A 9136-nucleotide genomic window follows, 5' to 3' on the forward strand; every position below is an offset into this window, starting at 1 on the left:
ACGTATGTTGGCCATACCCATGCGTACGTTGGGCGTACTCAAGCCAGGGGAAAGCCTAAATTTTTAGGGTTTTCACCCTATTTAAACTCATTAAATCCTTCAATTGCATCACCTTTTTAGCCCCTGTTTCCTTCTAGTGCTAATCTCGAAACCCTAGCCATCTTACGAGCAATCTTGAGCTTACAAAGAGTTTTTGGTTGTTCTTTTGTGATTTAGAAGAAGAAGGAAGCTTGAGGAGAAGCAAAGGAGAAAAAGAAGCTTGTAGCTCCAGAGTTTGTGCATCATTTCTAGCTCATTCGAAGTATAAAGTCTAAAGGTTGTTCATTCTAAGCTTAGATCTAGCTTTAGGGAAGAACTCTGTAACATCCCAAAATTCGAGGCCAAAAACTTCACTTTTGATTAGGTGATTTATAAAATGGTTCATCAAAACATTGCCAAAATCATGCCAATACATAAAATCATAGTATCATGTTTCAAAACAAAATCATCTGAAATAAAAAAATATCATAGTACAATCCCAGAAAACTCTAAGCGGAAATCATAAGTGTGCGTGTGTGATGCGCTGCTACACCGTCGGCTCCTTCCCCTTGGACGTAGAGGTACCTGAAACCAAAATTGAAATTGTAAGCACAAAGATTAGTGAGTTCTCCCATCATACCACATACCATACAATCACATAGCATACATACTACCGGGAAATTCCTGGACGCCTGTCCTACCCATGTCAAGCCATTCTAGGGTGCTGACCTACCCATGTCACTCCATTCTAGGGTGCTGACCTACCCATGTCAAGCCGTTCTGGGGTGCTGACCTAACCATGTCGAGCTATTCTGGGGTGCTGACCTACCCTCCGATCTATCTCAACCGAACACGGGGACTATTTCACCGTTACTACTAACACATAACATCATATCATAATCATGTTGTCAGACATATCTGTGGTGTCCGACCTACCCATTGGTGCTAACGACCGAATTGGGGACTGGTCCCCTTCTACTAATACTATCTCATATAACGTGGCAATTAGCAAACTAGCATACTCACATATCTAGCAGTCTAACATGCTCACATATCCAACAATCAAACCAGACAGTTATCACAAAGATAACCATCCCAACTAACAATTACTAGTGGGCCAGCCTTGGTGCCATAGACCCACTCCTACAAGAAGGTAACTCACCTCGATATCGGGTGGTGTGTGAGATGTCCTTGGCGTAAAGGTCGGATCTCCTCGACTCCTCAATCCCTACACGACAACCTTCAAATCATCAACCAAAACGTACAACCTTAACCAGGGTCAATACCAAAACCAGGCAAAAGTCAACGCCTAGGTTACCTGACTTGCCGAGTCAGTCTCCCAACTCGTCGAGTAGGTCACTTAAAATGTCCGCGGGTCACGACTCGACTTGACGAGTTGGGCCTCCAACTCGTCGAGTCCTAGAGAAAAACACAAAATACTTGAATAATAGGCATACCAGGAATCAGGTGTTACAAATCTCCCCCACTTATGTTAGACTTCGTCCTCGAAGCATGCTGCTCGATCCTTAAAAAGCTCGGGGTAATGCTCCCTCATCTCGTCCTTCGGTTCCCAGGTCCATTCCAAGCCCTTATGGTGCTGCCATTGCACCTTTACCAACTCCACCCTCTTGTTCCTCAGATCCATTGACTTCCTATCAATGATTGCTACTAGCCTCTCGATGTATTTCAGGCTATCATTAATCTAAATATTCTCTAGAGGCACCACTGTCGAATCGTTCACCAGACATTTCTGCAACTAGGAGGCATGAAAAGTGCTATGAATATGACTGAGTTTGGCTGGCAGATCCAGCCTATATGCTACCCTGCCCACCCGGGTATAACCTTGAAAGGTCCAATATACTTGGGGCCCATCTTTCCCCGCTTCCTGAATCGAATGACGCCCTTCCATGGCGACACCTTCAAGAGTACAATATCCCTGACCTGGAACTCCAGGACCGACCGTCGCTTGTCGGCATAGCTTTTTTGCCGATTCTGAGCAGTCTGAAGCCTACTCCGAACCTGTTGGATCTTCTCCGTATTCTTGAGTACCACTTCAATACTCCCCATGAATCTCTGCCCAAACTCTCCCCATCATATCAGGGTCCTGCACTTCATCCCGTATAACATCTCGAAGGGAGGACGACCGATACTCGCATGATAGCTATTGTTATAGGAGAACTCATCCAACGGAAGCTAAGTATCCCAACTACCTACGAAGTCTAAAACACACACCCGTAGTATATCCTCCAGAGACTGGATGGTCCGCTCGCTCTGACCATTCGTCTGTGGGTGAAAGGCGGTGCTAAAATGCAGTCGAGTACCCGACTCATCATGATACTTCTTCCAAAGCCTGGAAGTGAACTGCACGTCCCTTTCTGAAATCACTGAAACTGGCACCCCATGTCGCGTCACTACCTCCTGGATGTAGATGTCAGCCAACTTTTCAGCCGAAATACTCTCCTAAATCGGAATAAAATGGGCACTCTTGGTCAATCGGTCAACAATGACCCAAATCGAATCCACCCCTCGTGCGGTCCTGGGAAGCTTCGTAATGAAGTGAATGGTAATATCCTCCCACTTCCAATGTGGGATATCCAACGGGTTGTACCTTTTCGTGAGGTCTCTGGTGCTCAGCCTTGACCTTCCTACAGGTTAAGCACCTCTCCACAAACCAAGCTATGTCGCTCTTCATACAGGGCCACCAATAATCGAGACAAAGATCCCTATACATCTTCGTCGCCCCAGGACGTATAGAGAACCTGGATTTGTGCACTTCTGCCATCAATATCTGGTGCACACCCCCATGATAAGGGACCCACACCCTACGGTGAAAAGTCAACAATCCCCGGCTATCATAATCGAAGGAGGAAACCTAACCCACAATTCGCTCACTCTTTCAATGTTCCTCTTTCATGGCCTCCTATTGGGCCTCACGAATCTGCTCCAATAGTGGAGTCACAACTGTCATTCTCAGACAGATGTCCCTGATCTGCGCTGCCTTGCGGCTAAGTGCATCGGCCACGACATTAGCCTTCCCCGAGTGGTAGAGGATCTCGCAATCATAATCCTTCACCACATCAAGCCACCGATATTGCCTCATATTCAGATTTGGTTGGTCCATGAGGTAGCTCATGCTCTTGTGGTTTGTATAAATGGTACAACGAACCCCATATAGGTGATGACGCCAAATCTTGAGGGCGAAAACAATGGTCCGCAGCTCCAAATCATGCGTAGGATAATTCGCCTCGTGAGGCTTCAGCTGCCTCGAAGCGTAAGCAATAACATGCCCTCTCTGCATCAATACCGCATCCAATCTTGAGATGGACGCATCAAAATATACCACAAAGTCTTCCATGCCTTCTGGCAGGGCTAAGATTGGCGCCTCGCACAATCTCTGTCTCAACATCTCAAATGCGGCCTGCTGCTCAAGCCCATAGTGAAAGACCATGACTTTCCTTGTCAACCGGGTCAGGGGCACAACTATATTAGAGAAGTCCTGAATGAACCTCCGATAGTAGCCTACTAGTCCCAGGAAGCTCAGAATCACAAATGGAGACCTCGGAACCTCCCACCTCATCACTGACTCCACCTTGGCCGGATCAACTGAAATCCCATCCTGGTTGACAAGGTGCCTAAGAAACTGCACTTCGCACAACCAGAACTCACACTTGGAGAACTTAGAATACAAGCTCTCCCTCCTCAAGGTATCCAAAACCTTTGGCAAGTGCTCTTCATGCTGATCTTGCGTCTTAGAATAAACCAATATGTCATCGATGAAAACTATCATAGCCCGATCCAACATCGGTTTGCACACGTGGTTCATGAGATCCATGAATGCGACAGGAGTATTGGTGATCCTGAAAGGCATCACCACGAACTTATAGTGACCATAACGTGTCCGAAAAAGCAGTCTTCTGCACATCCTTCTCTCTGACCCTTATCTGATGATACACTGAACGCAAATCGATCTTGGAGAACCAAGATGCTACCTGTAGCTGGTCAAAGAGGTCATTAATCCTCGAAAGTGGGTAACGATTCTTCACTGTTACCTTATTCAGCTCCCGATAGTCTATACATATCCGATGCAACCCATCATTCTTCTTCACAAACAGAATCAGGGCTCCCCAGGGTGAACTGCTCGGTCTAATGAATCCTTTGTCTAACAGCTCCTACAGCTGTGGTAGACAACTCCTGCATCTCAGGAGGAGCCAACCGATATAGTGCCCTATCTATCGGAGCCTCGCCATGGACTAGGTCGATCCTGAACTCTACCTACCTCTCCGGAGGTATCCCAGGCAACTCCTCTAGGAATACATCTGCAAACTCTTGTACCATGGTCACATCGCCCACTGTCGCCTTACCTGCCTCCTAGGTATGCATAACATAGGTGACAAATCCTGAGTAACACTGTTGAAGGTAGCGCCAAGATCTCGCTGCTAATCATAAAGTTCATCCTCTGTGTGGCCTCTCACCCCGAATCACTAGCTCTCCACCATTTGGGGTCCTGATCCACACCAATTGTTGGGCGCAGTCAATCACTGCCCCCATTGGGGCTCAGCCAATCCATAACAATAATAACCTTGTTTCCTCACAAGGGTATGGGAACCAAATCTACATGGTAACGCTCCTCGAACAGCCTCAAAACACAATATCGATACACCTCTGATGCTTGCACTAACCATTCGTCCGCAATCTCGACCTCTAAAGGGCAATCCAACATGCCCGAAGACTTAGGAAACTTCTTGCTAAGTGCAAGAGAGACAAACGATCGGGTAGCACCCGAAGGAAACAATACCTGAACTGGGATACCATTCACATGGAATGATCCTAAACAAATCACATAGATAACATATCAAAAGCACATCGACATATCATAAAAGCGTAAGAAAGAAATCGTACCTGTCACCACATCGGGTACAACGTGTGCCTCCTCGGCTATCAACTAAAATGCTCCGCTCCGCACCACTGGAGCCACTACCCTGGCCTTCCAGCCATCTGTAATACGTGCTGATGCTGGGGTCGGCGCCGCCACTGGCACTGCTGTCAATCCAGGGCAGTTGACTTTCTTATGGCCTCTTCGATTGCAGTGAAAGCAAATCAGGTCTGATATATGCACTGAGGAGGCGAGGGCACTACAATCCCTTCCAAGGTGCCCCATCTTGCCGCACTTGAAGCAGCCCGACGATCCTGCTCTACAAGCACCCTCATGCGGCCTGTCACATTTCCTGCAACAGCTCTGGCCCGGCTGGCCCTTCACCAAACGTCGGATCCATTTGGTTTCATCCCCGAAACCCCTGTCATCTGCTCAGTCTCTGCTTTCCTCTTCCTGATGTGCTCCAGTCATGGACTCCGAGATCGAGCAGGCTTAATAGCTGACATGCTCCCGAATATCAACCCTCAACATATCATGGTAGCGGGTCTTCCGCATCTCCTCATCCCCCGTATATTGGGGAACCAATAGGTCCCTCTCCCTGGACTTGGCGGTGATCTCCGCCACTGTCTCAGTTGTTTGCCTCATATCCAAAACATCCTTGGCCAGCTACTGAAGCTCTATAGCCGGTTCAAACTCAGCCCTGAATCTGGTCACGAAATTTGACCACGTAATAGCCTCGACGGCTGGGGCTCCCAATGAGTAACCAACTGACTCCCACCAGTCTCCAGCTCTATCCCTCAAACACCCAGTAGCAAAGCGGACCTTCGACCCATCTGGGCAGAAGCTCGTCAACTGCACAAACTCAATGACTGCGATCCATCTCCTGGCAGCAATGGGTTCCTTCACCCTATGAAAATCCAGCGCACCACTCCCTCTGAAGTCCTTAAAGGATAGTGTGCATGTACCCGACTGGCTGGACGCCAAGTCGCTCCTTAATTCTCGGAGGTGATCCTCCATCAGCTCAACAATCCCTTCCTTGATCGACCCAAAAATAATCGGGGTCGACTCAAGGATGCCTCTCGTGATCTCAGACACGGTGAACTCGCGCAGGCCGTCATCAACCTGCTCGGATCCTACACCCGAGCCTGATCCTGATCCCGATCCTGAACATCCCGCTCCATGTCGTGTGATCGACATACTACAAATAAACACATAAACATCAGGATGATACATGCTCTCGAGAGGTGTCACACACTCTCCAAGTTCCCTGGTTCCATTTCGGCCCTCCTTGACTCAAGTACGGATATTCTACTTCTAGTAATACATGCCCATACTACCTTCCACATCTACCTGTACTTGCCTCAAGGATTGCTTCAACTTCACCATGTCCCTTTACCGATACCCTTTTCTCACTAATCTCGTCCTAGGATTTCCTAGGGCACCCTCCAACTTACTCTCCGCCATCAGCTGCACTAGGAATCCCTACTTCCCTTTCCTAACTAGCTTGCGAATATTGTTACATATTCGCTCCCTAGTTAGTTAAAGTTAGGCAGTATCCCTTAAGCACAAAGCAAGTAGCATTCGTGCATTGAGAAACCACATCAGGCATAACCTAATCAGGATATCCTACTACCAGCTAAACAGCCCTAGCATACAGTTCATACAACAGGCATTCAAAGCATCCTCCTAGATAATAAACCCTAATCTAGCATGCAGTTCTCAGAATCATATATCAGGCATACAAGGCATCATCCTAGATCCTTAGCACTAATCTAGCATGCAGTTCTCAGAATCATAAACCGTACACATAACATAACAGGTATGGGTATCTTGGGGAAAACTTACCTGAGCTCAGTCGGGCGCACGCATCACACACCTTGTCCTTTCTCAAATATCTTTAACTTAATATTTTAGAAACTATTTTCTTTGAAAAATATTTTAGTCCCTCAATTTGAGTCCCGACACCCCCGAAGGTGTGTCCGAATCACTCAAACCAGAGCTCTAGTACCAACTTGTAACATCCCAAAATTCAATGCTAAAAATTTCACTTTTGATTAGGTGATTTATAAAATGGTTCATCAAAACATTGCCAAAATCATGCCAATACATAAAACCATAGTATCATGTATCAAAACCAAATCATAAGAAATAACAAAATATCATAGTACAATCCCAGAAAACTCTAAGCGGAAATCATAAGTGTGTGTGAGTGATGCGTTGCTACACCGCTGGCTCCTTCCCCTTGGACGTAGAGGTACCTGAAACCAAAACTGAAACTGTAAGCACAAAGCTTAGTTACTTTCCCCATCATACCACATACCATACCATCATATAGCATACATACTACCGGGCAATTCTGGGGCGCCCGTCCTACCTATGTCAATACATTCTGGAGTGTTGACCTACCCAAGTCAAGCCATTATGGGGTGATGACCTACCCATGTCAAACCATCTAGGGTGCTGACCTACCAATGTCAGGCTATTCTAGGGTGCTGACCTACCCTCCGGTCTATCTCAACCGAACACGGGGGCTATTTCACCCCTACTACTAACACATAACATCATATCATAATCATGATGTCAGACATATCTGGGGTGTCCGACCTACCCACTGGTCATAACGACCGAATCGGGGACTGGTCCCCTTCTATTGATACTATCTCATATAGCATGGCAATTAGCAAACTAGTATACTCACATATCTAGCAGTCTATCATACTCACATATCCAACAATCAAACCAGACAGTTATTACAAAGATAACCATCCCAACTAACAATTACTAGTGGGCCGACCTTGGTACCTTAGACCCACTCCTACGGGAAGGTCACTCACCTCGATATCGTGTAGTGTCTAAACTGTCCTTGGTATGAAGGTCGGCTTTCCTCGACTCCTCAATCCCTACACAACAACCCTCAAATGAACAAACAGACCATACAACCCTAACCACAGTCAATACCCAAACCAGGTAAAGTCAACATTAGCCAAAGTTAACGCCTAGTTGACCTGACTCGCCGAGTTGATCCACCAACACATCGAGTCCATAATCCACTAACCCAATCCAAACCTAACTCCACTTGTCAAGTCTAGCAAGAACTCGTCGAGTTTTCCTTCATTCAAACCATCGAGACCATCTTCATTCGACACGTCGAGTTCTTCCTTTAACTCGGCGAGCTCATCTCCCTCATAAGAACGTCTCCAGTCTACGACTCATCGAGTTGTATTAAAAACTCATCGAGTCCATCTTTAAAGATTGGGAGATAACCTTGGACTCATCGAGTTTGCTCATACACTCGTCGATTCCCATGATTCTCAGGTCCCTTTTTGCGTCTAAACATCTATGAGACTTTCCTCCCAAACAACTGGTCCATCCACAGAAAGATTTGTTGGTCATTACATAGTGACTCGTCGAGTCCCAAGAACAACTCTATGAGTCCATCATTGACCAACACTATACAGCCGATTTAGATGGGCCTTAACACCTCAAAACCATAGATCTGGCCCCCTAATGTCCATTTCATACGTAAATTTCCAAACTTGGTGCACATGAAAGGGGTCTTTGGCCCAAAAATCCATAAAAGATGGCCTCCACGGTGCATGGGGTGTTCATGGCACAAAACTAGGCACCTTTGTGCCATATAACCCCCCCCCCCCCCCGGTAGCCCTGGATCTAAAGCATACACTGGCCTCAAACACTTAATTCTGAATACCACCTCTCTATGGCTTAGAAAGATGTTGGAAAAGGCCCAAAATCAAGATCTATAGACAAAGGTTCAGCTTCATACCTCTAATAAGCTGAAAATGAGCTCCAAACTCTGGATCTTCTTGTTTCCCCTTAGCCCTACAAGTCTGCTTCTCCTTTCCAAGCTTCAAACACAAGAAGTAGCACCAAAAGGCTCAAAAACACAACAAGAACGATTAGGGTTTGGATATGATGTCTTCTGGGATTGATAAGGGCGATGGAGGTTGAGATAAGGTGCTTAAATAGGGTGCAAACCCTCAGGTTTAGGGTTTCACTCAACCAGCACCTACTCGCCGAGTCAGTCTCCTAACCCGTTGAGTAGCTCACTTAAATTGTCCGTGGGTCACGACTCTACTTGACGAGTTGGGCCTCCAACTCGTTGAGTCCTAGAGAAAAATACAAAATACTTGAATAATAGGCATACTAGGAATCAGGCGTTACAAACTTAGCATCTTTTGGTTCGATAACCTGGTCTTTTGGAGTATGGGCTACTCCAGACCATTT

At 46.5% G+C, this 9136-nt stretch overlaps 1 long non-coding RNA gene across 2 annotated transcripts; it reads right to left on the minus strand.

Annotated features, from left to right (window-relative positions):
• Positions 1–407: 407 nt before the first annotated feature.
• Positions 408–4911, minus strand: LOC145034579 (uncharacterized). Of its 2 annotated transcripts, XR_013678115.1 has the most exons (3): positions 1476–4911; positions 1181–1246; positions 408–603 (listed from the first exon to the last, which is right to left on the minus strand). It is a non-coding gene; the product is annotated as an uncharacterized LOC145034579 (long non-coding RNA). The 2 variants fall into 2 exon arrangements; XR_013678114.1 differs by having other exon boundaries at positions 1181–4911.
• Between the last annotated feature and the right edge of the window lie 4225 nt (positions 4912–9136).

This window comes from Lactuca saligna, chromosome 3, assembly GCF_052625555.1.
Source record: "Lactuca saligna cultivar CGN05327 chromosome 3, ASM5262555v1, whole genome shotgun sequence".
Taxonomy (NCBI): Eukaryota; Viridiplantae; Streptophyta; class Magnoliopsida; order Asterales; family Asteraceae; genus Lactuca; species Lactuca saligna.